This window comes from Mytilus galloprovincialis, chromosome 1 (assembly GCF_965363235.1).
Source record: "Mytilus galloprovincialis chromosome 1, xbMytGall1.hap1.1, whole genome shotgun sequence".
In the NCBI taxonomy this organism is placed as follows: domain Eukaryota; kingdom Metazoa; phylum Mollusca; class Bivalvia; order Mytilida; family Mytilidae; genus Mytilus; species Mytilus galloprovincialis.
In genome coordinates, this window is record NC_134838.1 from 108,176,219 (window position 1) to 108,192,148 (window position 15,930).

Below are 15,930 nucleotides of genomic sequence, written 5' to 3' on the forward strand. Positions count from 1 at the left end.
AGCAAGTTAGTATGCGATTTGTTAATGTTTACCTTTTTTATTTCCCGGAAGTGGTGTACGTGACAAGTTTTCACAAGTACAAGAGGTCCTTAGTGGCATTGTTTAGTATTAAGTGCACTAAGGAGTCCTTAGCAGTATTTAGACGATGGTGCACAAGTTAATTAAAGATGATGGATATAATTTATACGTATGATATTTTTGGCCTAACAGAATATTAAAATTATACGGCATAATTTTTACAGGTTTTCACCTAACTGCTTTCTCCAATATCCATCATCTTTAACTTGTAACACGGGATTTGTGCTGTTTATAATTTACCCATATTCTATTTTATCGACCGTATACATTTACTTTACAACTTCTTTATTCTGATGGATTTGTTCTCATGGGCGCAGACCAGGGGAATATAAGTAAGGGGGAGGGAAACCAATGCTAATATGCTGGGAAGATCTTATTCGAAGCTGTTGGGACTTTACCATACCAAACGGCTAAATAACAGAGAAAGTCGAAAAATAAATCGTATCTTGCCATTGGTTTAAAAAAAAATACGTCAAAATGACAATAAGTTACAACATGAATATTGATATATTTGAACTCGATTATTCTAAATTTAAAAGGTCATTACACAGTTTGATAACTAACTAACGCGTATTAATTACACCCATGCGCTTGTTCAACTCATGATATATATATGATTATAAAATGGTAATTAACTAAAAGAAAAATAAATTTCCCCCAATTTATTTGTTTCTGTAGTGCAAATATTTTTGTACATTATTAACGAATCTGAGGGGGAGTACCCTTCTCCCTTCTCCCATCCCTCTTCTCCTTTCTCCAACCCCCGTTCTCCTTTCTCTCATTAGAATAAAACATCTCCTTTTGAGATATTTTTTCTTGAAATATTTATAGATCATTTTTTAAAAGGAGAGATATTTTATTTTTTCTCCATTCTCCAACTTTTTCTACTTTCTCCCAGCCTTAAATTCCTCTCCTTTCTCCCTGTCCCCCCCCCCCCCCCCCCCCTCGAATCTAGTGACAGGTAATTCGCATTCTACCTGCAGGTCGTTGCAGTATAAACTATTTGAACTGTCCGGGTTACTCTTGTGTCAGTGATGATTATTTAATTTTTATCGTCTTAATTTGTCAGACTTTTCTTATTCTAATATATGAATGCATAATTATCTATTTTATATTACAAAAGCGGCTTGTAAGTATATATGTGCTTATGACAGAACCACAGACAACAGAGTATTTCATTCCAGTTTCTGATTTTTCTACATTTTTTGGACCACTCTGTACATGCTGTATTTGTCAATGTGACTCATATAAGATGTACATAGACTTTCTATTTTCTTTTCATCTTATCATTAATATATATTATGATCTAAAGAGTTCATCATAGAAAAAAAATCGTAAGGGTCTCGCCTACTTTTGTTGTAAAATTTTTAAGTACCAAATGTAGCAGGCTCAACAAAAAATGGTGAAAACATTTTTTTCTTTAGATACTATATATATCTTTTGGTTCGGTTCAATCGAGTTAAAATCAATATTGGATTATAAATCTAATCAATGTTTTTTTTTTAAACTGGATGTAATTGGCAGAAAAAGTAGGTCCATTTATAAGTAAAGTGCGGATAAACCGATTTAAAAAATTTTTAATTCTGGATAGTAATGATCTTCACATCATAAACAAGCTTCCTTCAAAGTTTGGTAGAAACCGAGGGCAGTTTAAAAAAGTTATTAAAATTCCAAAAACTTTCACCAAAGAGTGAACTTTTATGGACACCACACCACCGACGAAGGAATGTAGGATAGCTGTCTCGCTTTTGCTACAAAAGTCACAAGCTATACAAAAAGAAGATGTGGAATGGTTGCCAATGAGACAACTCTCCACAAGAGAACAAATGGCACAGAAATTAACAACTATAGGTCAACGACGTCCGTATGGCCTTCAACAATGAGCAAAACAATTACTACATTTTCTATATATATATAACCCCAAAATGACAAATCTAAAACTATTAAAACGAAAAAACTTACTTAAAAATATTTATCAAATAATAAACGAAAAACAAATGTGAAACAGAGAAACCAACGGAAACCATTGAATTGCAGGGTCCTGACTTGGGGGGGGGGAAGCATACAGAATGAGGGATTATAACCTCAGGCGCCTGGGCTATAGTATTCCAATTTAAGAACAAACCATAATAAACAGCTGCGCCATGAGCATATGATACGCCCTTCGTATTGTGTGTGAATATTATGCAATAATCATAAATAGTTTCTGACATATGGTGCGACATGTGAACCCCCTCCTTTTTTACCCTTATTACTCTAAAATAAAATTGTAAATCTTCACCAAAAATTATACAGATCTTAACATAAATATAACTAAAAAGTGTGGTAAGTTTTAAGCAATAACCAACCAGATGCTCCGCAGGGCGCAGCTTTATACGACTGCAGAGGTTGAACCCTGAAGGCTTGGGGCAAGTATGGACACAACATTCAAGCTGGATTCAGCTTTGAATTTGGATTGTGATTAGATAGTTGACACAGCATAGGTTTCTGACACAGAATGAATGTGGTCTAATGAACTTAATTTTTTTTTTTGCTTTTTGAGCAATTCACTTTGCTGTTGAATATTATCCTCTCAAAAACAAAATGTTTGAAGAAATTTTCTTTTTATTTCTGAAATCTGAAAAATTGAACCCCCCCCCTTTTTTTCATCTCCCCCTTTCCCTTATTCTAAAAATGATCTCAATTCAAATTTCTAATGGAGTTTGCAACAATAACTACTCATTTAAAATAAAATGTCATGGTTAATATTAATTTTAATTAATAGTAACTTCTAAAAAATAAATGGGGAATGTGTCCAAAGGGACACAGATGATGCCCTCACTAGCTAGCATATAACGTTAAAAAGGGACATAACTCAAGAACTGTGAAACTTTTAACACTCAAAGGCTAAGTCTAAAACTCAAACACAGACTGTATGTTGTTAAACTGAATTCCCCACTTTACTTTATTTCCTGTCATTCTTTATTATTTTTGTGTTCCAAGAATTGCAGAATACAAACCCTGAAAACAACCATCTATCTACTTTTTAATGGAATATATGTCTCTAATGGCATATTGTGAGCAAGTACACTACCAAGGTTGTGATGCACATCTTTGATGATAAACATGAGTTACCCTTCTCAGGGGAAATAAGCGATGTCTTCCAGATAATAATGATAAAATAGTAAGAAACCTGGACAGCTTCATATAGGAACTTTTGAAAGCAGAGAAAACTGTGTACCTTATATACAAATACACAAAATCAATATTTAGGTACATGTACCTGTATTTACAGTACTTGATTTGTACCTTTGCAAAAGTAGCTTTGTAAATGAAAATTAACCAAAATTCAATATCCTATTGAGTTCTCATGTTGACCTTTATTGCCTTTGATGGTATTTTGAATTCTCTGTTGTCCAAAAATAGTACCTATTGTGAATATGACTGTAATTGACTGTTGTTTTAGTTTCAGTGTGTTGGCTGCAGGTTTAAGAGGAATCATTGATAGTTGTTTATCTTGTTTGAATATTTTTACACTTTTAAATCTTTGTGTCTTTTATAGATTGCTACACAATGACAAACACAACTGTGACCTGTCCTTTCTAATGTTTACTTTGGTCTCTAGTGGAGATTTGTCTCATTGGCGATCATACCACATCTCCCTTTTTTATATTGATACAGTTCCAAGAAAAAATACAGCTATCATTCTATTAAACATACAAATATTCTGAGAAAGGCAATTCAGTACTTTTGGATATATGGTATGTTAATTCGAGACAATTTTATTCAACTTGAACTTTCACATCTATAGACAGTTGATTTTTATGTTAGCCAGTCTGCTTTATTTAAATGGTTGACAATATTTCATTTATCCAGTTCATATCCTTGTGAAATTAAAATATTCTGAGCATACATGTTGTAACATGACATAGTCACACATACCATATAGTTCTTATATTTGGGATATTACATGTGACTGTGAATACTAATATATGTGTTAGTATTTTCATGATTACATGTCTTATAAACACTTGACTTGGTTAAAAGATTTCTTGGATTCTAGCATTCCTTATTTTATATGCAATTTCATGATCTGCCGTGTCTTCTGTGCAGCTACATCTTGTTTCCTGGTATTTTAGAAATAATTGCATGCAGCCACAAAAGTTCAGCCCTGGTATTGTTCTTTTTTTTCTATTTTTTGATGCCCTTGTTAAAACAGTTTTAAAATTTTCAATATCTTTTTTGGTACAATTTGTAGCTCGACATTTTTACCTGAAAAAGAGAAGAGTCATATAGATATCGGATAATATAAATCAAGAATTTAAAACAATTGCATGTTATTATATAATATAAATATCATTTGTATCCAGAAATAGTCATCAGAGGGGTCCCATTCCAGTCATGCTTCAGTAATTCCCTATATAGGGGGTCTCATTATTGGGGGGGGTTCCGATCCCGGATTCCGCTTACCGTTTTGTCAGATTCCCGTATCCCGCTTACACTATGTACGTAAGCAATTCTCATTTTTTTGTTATTTTCCTGGGTCCCGCTAGACCTCATTTCCCGTTTTCCAGACACAATAATTTGACTTTCACATGTTACGCTTACAAAAAGTCGGCAATCCCGCGTCACATTCAGACTCCAATGAGACCCACTATATAATCAACCCACAAAAAAGGGGTGGGGTGGGGGTTGGCCACTGCCCCCTTAATCTGCCTCTGAAGATAAAGATTTTTTGTGTTACTGATGATTCATTTAAATATCAATTGCATATCCAACAGAGGAAAACAGTCCAATAAAATTATTTTTTTCTATAAATATGATATTGTAAGATGAGCAATATACTACATGTATTAACAAATTAACTTTTACATTTGCCTTGCTTTATACACAAATAACAAAAATTGTTACTTTAACTGAAATATAGAACTCTAATAAATGTTTTAACATTCACTGATAAGCTGATATATCATTTTTTTAATAATTATATTATATATATATATACAATGTACTTACCGGTACACCTTAAATTCAAAACAGTCACTGTATGTTCATATATCTCTTTCTTTCCATTTCACATACCTCTGCATAATGTACAGCATCTGCAACACTCAAAATCTACAGGTTTGAAGAAAAAAAATTGGAATGTTTTTAGTTCAATAATATCAAAAATGTCAAAACAGCCAAAATAATGAATACATGTATTCATGGTATTAGAGATGTGCCATTTTGCACATATGCATGTTACCCAAGGGAAAACTCCTTTCAACGCAGATACATCATGTACATTATTTATTGTTTTAAATTATTGCATGCCATAGAAAATAGGGATAATGGGATGCAATTGTCCGTTATTTACAAAAAGGCCTCACCCTGACTAACCTTTGCATTCCAAGAATCCTCCTGGTGAGTTACTAAAGTTGAATGCACATTAGAAATTTAGAAGATGTATTTGAATTGGCCCATATTTACATTTGTTGTAACCAATAATTTCATGAATTTGATTTATAAACTTGTCATACAAAGGAAATTATTGCTACATGTTAGAAGGTATGCAATTATGCTCTATCTATCAAGCATACATTGTACATGTACAAAAAAATGTACATGTATATAGAATGGTCAAATATTACAAAATGTACAGTACAAAGGAAAGGCTGGACTTTCTCAGAAATTTCCATGGTTAGCAAAAATGTACATAATCCTTAAAGAGCTCTAATTAAAAGCATGAATGTTCCTTGCTATTAATATTTATATATATATGCAACCAAACTGTAAATAAAGATTTCTTTACTAACTTTACTTACAATATATTAGGTCTATTTCAATTGATTCTTATAGTTTGTTATGGTGTTGTATTGTTGCACCACTGTCCCAGGTTAGGGGACGGTAGGTATCCAGCTAACATGTTTAACCCCGCCACATTCTGTATGTATGTGCATGTCTCAAATCAGGAGAATAGCAATTCAGTGGTTGTCGCTTGTTGATGACATGTTTAATACATATTTATTATTTTTGGTGTTTTTTTTTTCGTACAAATATGTAAGTTTTCTCGCTTGAATTGTTATATATTTGTCATTTCTGGGCCTTTTATAGCTGACTGCACTATGGGCTTTGCTCATGTTTGTAGGCTGTACATTGACCTATAGAAATGTTAATTTCTGTGTCATTTGGTCTCTTGTGCCACAAGTTGTGGAGAGTTGTCCCATTGGCAATCATACCACACCTTTGGGTGCCTTTATAAATTGAGAAAAAATGCTTACCATGTGCAATACAACAATTTACAACTGACCTGACAATTAACAATGACTGAGAGTACAAACAATGAAACATGGTACATTTTTGTAAAAAAAAAACATTACATGACCATGATGACTATATCAAGCAATATAAATTATGTAAAATTTAGGATGTTTTTCACTTACATTCTGCCAACACTTAAATAGGAACTATTTCAAGGATTCGGCATGACTGTGTGGTAAATAATTTATGACGTGGTATTTGATTAGAATGTAGGACAGAAAGTCACAGGACAAAAAGTCACAGACAAAAAGTCACGGACAAAAAGTCACAGGACAAAAAGTCACAATTCATTTTTTCTGATTATTTTCTTTGAATAAATAACGCTTATTTCTACAAAAATATTTTTGTATTTTTCTTAAACTATTGTATATAAACCAATTTTTTAAACAAAATATATAAAAAAAATATCAAAGATTATCAAATAATTGTTAAAAAAACAAAATGTCAAAGTGACTTGGCACTTAAATGGCTTCATGGTGCCAAGAAAAACATCTTTTGCATGATTAAAATTAAATAAATCTTCATTTTTCAAGTATAATGACACATTTCCTAAACTTTAATATGAATATATGTATTTAAAAGTAAATATTTCAAGATATATTCTTATAGATTAAAACAATTGTCAATAAATTATTTGTGACTTTTTGTCCTGTGACTTTTTGTCCTACCAAATTTGTGACTTTATGTCCTGTGACTTTTTGTCCTGTGACTTTCTGTCCGTTTACCTTTGATTAGCATATCAATAGAACAACAACAATGTCAACATGCAACTGCAAACTCGTTATTTTGATTTTTGATTTAATTTTTGTTTTCCAATATCGAGCAGTAGAACTTTAAACACCATGTGTACGGTATATTATGTAAAAAAAATAGAATAGTTTAACTGTCCATGTCATTTTCTTGAAAAAAGTTGAAATCGCAAGTGCCTTGCGATTTCCTTTCAATAATTTTCAATAGCACAACTTTTTGATCGTCTGATTTAGATAGTTCTTTCTGTGCGATTATTATTGTCATATAAATAGATCGCAAGCTCATGTTCTCAAAATATTATGTGGCTGACTTACTTGTCATTCTGATATGTACGATCCGATAAATCAACCTTTTGGTAAACAGAAAAAAATATTTCCGAGCATCAAGATGGCGTTTGCATTGAGGTAACGAGTTGTTTCCCCTTCCTGCGCAGACATATTGGAAAGAGATAAAAGTAGGATTAAGGATCCGGACCCAAAATTCAGCGAAACAGTACAGATGAGTTCTTGGACACCATTGACCAACTAAATGAGATCATCACTAAATACCAAGGCACACATGAAATTATAATTGGAGGAGACCTCAATGAAGATCTGGGAAATGATGAAAGGCAAAACAAACGGAAAAAGTATTTACAACAACTAATCGAAGACTACAGTCTAGGCTATGAGAATACTGGGAAGACCTTTATTAAGACAAATGGCCAAGAATGTTCCGAACTTGACTACTTCCTGTATAAGTCCAGACATATGGAGATGGCAGAAAAAGAGGTCCTGAAAGATGTCATAAGTAACCACTCCGACCATTATCCTATTAAATGTGAAGTTAAGATAGGGATTCCAAAAAGAGGTACAAATCAAAACAGCAAACTTCAGCAACTTCAACCAACTATAAAATGGGACAAAGTAGACCAAGATCTATACTTGGCAATTATCAACAAGCAGGTGGACACGATGGCAGAAAGCCCAGCCGAGACAGCAGATGATGCCGAACTCCTAATCAGTAAGATGCACCAAATGCTAACAAACGCAGCAAATGAGAGCTCATCTAATAAATCCAAGTACAAGGCAAAACCAAAACTGAAAGTATGGACACCAATCATCAAAAGTAGCTTGAAAGAGATGAGAAAATGCTATGATATATGGAGTAAAAATGGGAAACCCACCAACCCAGATGACAAGTCTTATCAAGACAGAGTCAACAGCAGAAAGGAATTTAAAAAGCAGGTGAAAGTTGAGCAGGCTAGAGAGCGTGACAGAGAAAAACAAGAGATACTGGAGGCAAGAACAAGAGACAGTAAGCTGTATCACAAACTAGTAAAAGGCAACAGGAATAGAAACAGAACTGGTATAATGGATCTACATGTAAATGATAATCTTTACTCTGGTGACCAAGGAATCGAAGGCTTTACTGAACACTTTGGAAATCTAGCATCAGCAGAAAAATCATCCCAGCTGAAGGACCAACACTATCACGAACTGGTTGAATATGAAATCAAATTAATCAACGACATGGTAAAAAGTAAGGAAACTCCCCTGGCAACCCAGACAGAGCTTAAGAAGGCCATAAAGTCACTAAATAGAGGTAAATCTGCAGACATATATGGCATCACTGTTGAGCACCTCATCTATGCAGGAGAAAAGCTAGAACAACTACTTTTAAGGCTCATCAATCTGGTATTTAAACATGGCTGTGTCCCAGACATACTTAAGAAAGGACTTCTTACACCTGTCTTCAAAAACAAGGGAGACTGATGTCATGCTGCCAACTACAGAGGTATAACAGTACTGCCAGTCGTTAACAAGATAATAGAGGCAATAATCAGGGATAGAATACAACCAAGAGTCCTTAAAGATCAAAAATCCAACCCAACGAGGTTTCACAGCAAAATCATCGCCACTGAACGCAGGTCTGGTTGTGGAAGAAGTCTATCGAGAGAGTGTAGACAGTAACCAAGAATTTGAGCTGGTTTTACTAGATGCAAAGTCTGCATTTGACGTAGTGGTACACAGTCACCTCATGCGACGACTATTTCATTGCGGTATCGACGACACTCTCTGGAGGATAATACAGAGTATGCACTGGCAATCAACTAGTGCCATCAAATGGGAAGGAATGATTGCTGAAGAGTTCCCAGTGAGCCAAGGTGTGCGCCAAGGAGGAATCCTCAGCACTGACTTATACAAGGTATATGTTAACCCTCTACTGAATAGATTACAACAATCAGGCCTTGGATGCAAAATTGGCAATGTCCTTTGCAATACTACAGCATGTGCAGACGACATAGCATTATTGGGAAAAAGACCACCTGATATGCAGGTACAAATAAATATATCTGCCGACTACGCAGGAATGGAAGGCTATAAGCTCCAACCCCAAAAGAGTGTGGCAATACACATCAAACCTAAGCCAACCAAGAACAATTGTGAACCAGAATACTACCAGTTAGGAAAAGATCCAATGCCAAACGTCACAAAATCAACACATCTTGGTATAATAAGGACAACATCAATGAGACAAAACATTGAGTCCAATGTTGAAGAAAATATCAAGAAAGCAAGAAGAAGTGCCTATGCCTTGTTCGGAAGTGGATTCCATGGAGAAAACGGATTAGATCCTGAAAGTTTAATTCATCTACACAAGACTTACATATCACCAGTACTACTCTACGGGATGGAGCTTCTGACACCAAAATCAGCACACTTGGAAACCCTAGAGAAGTTCCAGAAAAAGATGCTCAAACAAATTATCTCAGTCCCTATGAGTACTCCTGATCCAGCAGTGTACATTCTAACCGGCATCCTACCAGTCGAGGCACAAATCCATACCAAAATGATGACATTCTTTAGTAACATATGTCAGCAATCAGACAATAGTGTTGAAAAACAGCTTGGTAAAAGACAACTAGCTGTAAAATCCTCAGGAAGCCACAGCTGGTATATTGAAGTACAGAGGGTCATGTTCAAATACAATCTCGGCAAAGCCATTGATATGCTGAATAATGCAGATGTGACTAAAACCACTGTCAATCAAATAAAAAGGCAAATTGCTAACCACTGGGTCAACGAAATATCAGTTATTGCCAACCTGTATCAAGGGCTAAAATACCTTCAAACAGACAACTTCATGGCAGGCAAAATCCACAGCATACTGAAGATTAAAAGATACACCAACAAAGACCGTTTTAGAATTCCAATCAAACTAAAACTCCTCACTGGAACCTACTCACTGCAGCCCCTGAGATATAAAATCTACAAAGAAGGAAACCAGGAAATATGCAACGCATGCAGCCAGGAAGTGGAAACGGTTGAACATCTATTGATCAAATGTAAAGCTTGGGATAACATCAGAAGACCTGTAATTAAAGAGATAGAGAACATATTAACAAGCAACAGCAAAATAGAGTGGGAATCTCTTAATGAAGGGACCAAAATACAGATATTGATGGACATAACCATGGTACAACGACAACTTCGTCTGAACAGTGAAGAAGTCTCAAAGATAGAACACCAAGCAAAACGTCTCATATACCTTATACACAGCGCCAGATGTAAACTTCTACTTCAACCATAGCTGATTGGAAGATGCTTTGATCAGGGTTTATGGTAGGGTTGGGTCTGGGTGTGTAGGGCAGCCAATTCCAAATAAGTCGAGCTCACTGTATAACATGTTAATTTCAAACGCTTCGGAATTCATGGGTGTAATTTGACCATATTTACAATGAACATTATGCAGAATGCTGCAACAAATATGTAATATGGGTGTGCCGGGTGCCAATATAGATGTGAGATAAAATCTTTTACCTTTTAAAGACAAGCTTTTAGAACTATATTAATAAACATATGACAATTGCTGTTACATTACAGTGCGTGCCTAGATCGTAAACGTCGCACAAAGTGCTAATATATAGATGCAACGAAATCTTAAAAATCTAGTTCTATATTTTATGATGTGAAACTGTCTATTTATATGCGTGGATTAAGTTTTTAGGCAATATGAACATTTTAATCAATTTTAAGTATATGAAAAAGGAAAAAAGTGATTTTCTTTTAGCTTTTAGATCTTTTTATCATATCACGAAAGGCGAACTATTTTACATTTTACTGCTGCAAATCTATTATTCTTTTTATTGGTGCGAACTTGAGTGTAGCAACTTATTTTACAACATTGTCTTTTAAGAATGAACTATTTTACTACATTGTCTCTTAAGAATGAACTATTTTACTACGTAAACATATATAATCCCATTGTATATATGTCCGGTAACTAGCCTAACAATTTTAAACGCAACTAAGAATACATACAACAAGATATATGTGAAACTACAAAAGTGATCCTGTATATAGCGGTGGAGGATGGAATTATTCAAATTATAATGTAAATATATTCCTACTTGTATGGTGGTGGGTTTTGTTTTACATGCCTTAACGGTGTGGTTGTCCTACAAAGGATGTGAAGATTTGGAAGAAGAAGAAGAAGAAGCTATCATATTGTATTATATGTCTCTTGTTAAACATACAATCTGCATAGATAAAAATTCCTGAAAAGACAGTTATAACTTGAAATATGACTTTAAAAAGTGGTCACCCTTTAGGTATCCTATTACAAATGGCATACTAAAATATAATTAAAACAAAGATATGATGATACCTCCGTCAGGAAAAATATAGGAGGAGGGTGTCGCGGAATAGAAGTTTCTTCATAATATAAGTTTCAAAAGAAAGAAATATTCTGGAATATTATTTCCACATGAATAAATATTACACTATATGTTCCTAACGGAATAAATGGTATAGAATATTTGTTCCAACAGGAATATGTACTATGACATTATAGACGCTGCCCTGAGGAATAGCTATTATTAAAATAGGACTACAACGTGAGGCTAAAGAATTTCTGGGGTAAGCATTCTGAGGGGCCGAAAATTTCGTCCGTAACACGGAAAAAAAGTCATATTTGCTGAAATATGCACTGGGGTCACCCACTTGTTCAAACTCGTTGCCCCGGCAGTTCTGTATGGCTAGGGATTATAGAACTTGCTCTAATGTATAGCTATTGGGTGCGACTACAACGAAGGGGTAAAGAATTTCTAAGGTAAGCATTACTAGTGGACGGAAATTGCGTCCGAAACATGGAAATCCAACCAAATTTGATATAATACGCATTGGGGGCACCCACTTTCCGACCCACTGTCTCAGTAGTACCTTATGGCTAGGCATTATAGACGCTGCCCTGAGAAATAGCTATTGGGGTGCGAATACAACGAAGGGGCAAAGAATTTCTGGGTAAGCATTGCTAATGGACGGAAATTGCGTCCGAAACATGGAAATCCAACCAAATTTGATATAATACGCATTGGGGGCACCCACTTTCCGACCCACTGTCTCAGTAGTTTCTTATGGCTAGGCATTATAGACGCTGCCCTGAGGAATAGCTATTGAATAGGACTACAATTAGAGGCTAAAGAATTTTCTGGGGTAAGCATTCTGAGGGGCCGAAAATTTCGTCCGTAACACGGAAAAAAGTCATATTTGCTGAAATATGCACTGGGGTCACCCACTTGTTCAAACTCGTTGCCCCGGCAGTTCTGTATGGCTAGGGATTATAGAACCTGCTCTAATGAATAGTTATTGGGTGCAACAACAACGAGGGGGTAATGAATGTCTGGGGTAAGCCTTACTAGTGGACGGAAATTGCGTCCGAAACATGGAAATCCAACCAAATTTGATATAATACGCATTGGGGGCACCCACTTTCCGACCCACTGTCTCAGTAGTTCCGTATGGCTAGGCATTATAGACGTTGCCCTGAGGAATAGCTATTGGATAGGAATACAACGTGAGGCTAAAGAATTTCTGGGGTAAGCATTCTGAGGGGCCGAAAATTTCGTCCGTAACACGGAAAAAAGTCATATTTGCTGAAATATGCACTGGGGTCACCCACTTGTTCAAACTCGTTGCCCCGGCAGTTCTGTATGGCTAGGGATTATAGAACCTGCTCTAATGAATAGCTATTGGGTGCGACTACAACGAGGGGGTAATGAATTTCTGGGATAAGCCTTACTAGTGGACGGAAATTGCGTCCGAAACATGGAAATCCAACCAAATTTGATATAATACGCATTGGGGGCACCCACTTTCCGACCCACTGTCTCAGTAGTTCCGTATGGCTAGGCATTATAGACGCTGCACTGAGGAATAGCTATTGGATAGGACTACAACGTGAGGCTAAAGAATTTCTGGGGTAAGCATTCTGAGGGGCCGAAAATTTCGTCCGTAACACGGAAAAAAAGTCATATTTGCTGAAATATGCACTGGGATCACCCACTTGTTCAAACTCGTCGCCCCAGCAGTTCTGTATGGCTAGGGATTATAGAACCTGCTCTAATGAATAGTTATTGGGTGCTACTACAACGAGGGGGTAAAGAATTTCTGGGGTAAGCATTACTAGTAGACGGAAATTGCATCGAAACATGGAAATCCAACCAAATTTGATATAATACGCATTGGGGGCACCCACTTTCCGACCCACTGTCTCAGTAGTTCCTTATGGCTAGGCATTATAGACGCTGCCCTGAGGAATATCTATTGAATAGGACTACAACGTGAGGCTAAAGAATTTCTGGGGTAAGCATTCTGAGGGGCCGAACATTTCGTCCGTAACACGGCAAAAAAGTCATATTTGCTGAAATACGCATTGGGCACTTTCCAACCTACTGCCATGGCAGTTCTGTATGGCTAGGGATTATAGACTCTGCTCCAAAAAATAGCTATTGAATAGTACTACAGCGGAAGGGTAAAGAATCTCTGGGGTTAGCATTCTGAAAGGCCCAAAATTTCGTCCGTAACACGGCAAAAAAGTCATATTTGCTAAAATACGCATTGGGCACTTTCCAACCTACTGCCTCGGCAGTTCTGTATGGCTAGGGATTATAGACTCTGCTCCAAAAAATAGCTATTGAATAGTACTACAGCGGAAGGGTAAAGAATCTCTGGGGTAAGCATTCTGAAAGGCCCAAAATTTCGTCCGTAACACGGCAAAAAAGTCATATTTGCTAAAATACGCATTGGGCACTTTCCAACCTACTGCCTTGGCAGTTCTGTATGGCTAGGGATTATAGACTCTGCTCCAAAAAATAGCTATTGAATAGTACTACAGCGGAAGGGTAAAGAATCTCTGGGGTAAGCATTCTGAAAGGCCGAAAATTTCGCTCGAAATATAAAAATAAAGCCAAATTCGATAAAATACGCGTTGGGGACACCCACTTTCCGACCCATTGTCTCGTTTGTTCTTTATGGCTAGGGATTATAGACGCTGCCGTAATTAATATCTATTGGATAGTACTACAATGTGAGGATCAAGAATTTCTGGGGTAAGCATTCTGAAAGGCCCAAAATTTCGTCCGTTACACGGCAAAAAAGTCATATTTGCTAAAATACGCATTGGGCACTTTCCAACCTACTGCCTCGGCAGTTCTGTATGGCTAGGGATTATAGACTCTGCTCCAAAAAATAGATAGTGAATAGTACTACAGCGGAAGGGTAAAGAATCTCTGGGGTAAGCATTCTGAAAGGCCCAAAATTTCGTCTGTAACACGGCAAATAAGTCATATTTGCTAAAATACGCATTGGGCACTTTCCAACCTACTGCCTCGGCAGTTCTGTATGGCTAGGGATTATAGACTCTGCTTCAGAAAATAGCTATTAAATAGTACTACAGCGGAAGGGTAAAGAATCTCTGGGGTAAGCATTCTGAAAGGCCGAAAATTTCGCTCGAAATATAGAAATAAAGCCAAATTCGATAAAATACGCGTTGGGGACACCCACTTTCCGACCCATTGTCTTGGTTGTTCTTTATGGCTAGGGATTATAGACGCTGCCGTAATTAATAGCTATTGGATAGTACTACAACGTGAGGATCAAGAATTTCTGGGGTAAGCATTCTGAAAGGCCCAAAATTTCGTCCGTACCACGGCAAAGAAGTCATATTTGCTGAAATACGCATTGGGCACTTTCCAACCTACTGCCTCGGCAGTTCTGTATGGCTAGGGATTATAGACTATGCTCCAAAAAAATAGCTATTGAATAGTACTATTCGGCCTTTAAGCATGCTTACCCCAGAAATTATTTGCCTTCTCGTTGTAGTACTATCTAATAGCTATTTATTAGAGCAGAGTCTATAATTCCTAGCCATACAGAACAGCCGAGGCAATGGGTCGGAAAGTGGGTGCCCTCAATGCGTATTTTATCGAATTTGGCTTTATTTCCATGTTTCTGACGAAATTTTCGACCTTTAGGAATGCTTACCCCAGAAATTCTTTGCCCTCTCGTTGTAGTACTATCCAATAGCTATTTATTAGAGCAGAGTCTATAATTCCTAGCCATACAGAACAGCCAAGGCAATGGGTTGGAAATGTGAGCTATGAAGTTGTATTGTCGATATACCATGAACAAATTTATTTTACATCAAAATTCTATATTTTTAGTCGTTGATAAGAGTGTTGAAAATCGCAAATGTGGGTTAAACATGTGTTAATACGAATCACTTCCTGGACTTAATAGATAATACTTTATTTGAATCGTTGTCATGATTTTTTTATTGTAAATGTTAATTACAAAATCGTAAATATGAGTTAGAAATCTACAAACTATAGTTAGAATTTTGTTAATGGGATATAAAAATCTTTGATTTTCTATATAAATCTTGTTTTCGAACAAATAAAGTCAATAACTATGATTTTAAAGAAAAACAAAATCGTCGCTCAAGTAGTTTTCCAAACGCAATTGCAGGATAGCTTTTCATAAAGAGAATTGCAGGATG

General features: G+C 36.1%; 1 long non-coding RNA gene across 2 annotated transcripts; it reads right to left on the reverse strand.

Moving 5' to 3' along the window:
* Positions 1 to 3,823: 3,823 nt before the first annotated feature.
* LOC143049879 (uncharacterized) lies at positions 3,824 to 7,532 on the reverse strand. Of its 2 annotated transcripts, none has more exons than XR_012970344.1 (3): positions 7,425 to 7,532; positions 5,074 to 5,175; positions 3,824 to 4,329 (listed from the first exon to the last, which is right to left on the reverse strand). It is a non-coding gene; the product is annotated as an uncharacterized LOC143049879 (long non-coding RNA). The 2 variants fall into 2 exon arrangements; XR_012970345.1 differs by lacking the exon at positions 7,425 to 7,532 and adding an exon at positions 6,483 to 6,563.
* Between the last annotated feature and the right edge of the window lie 8,398 nt (positions 7,533 to 15,930).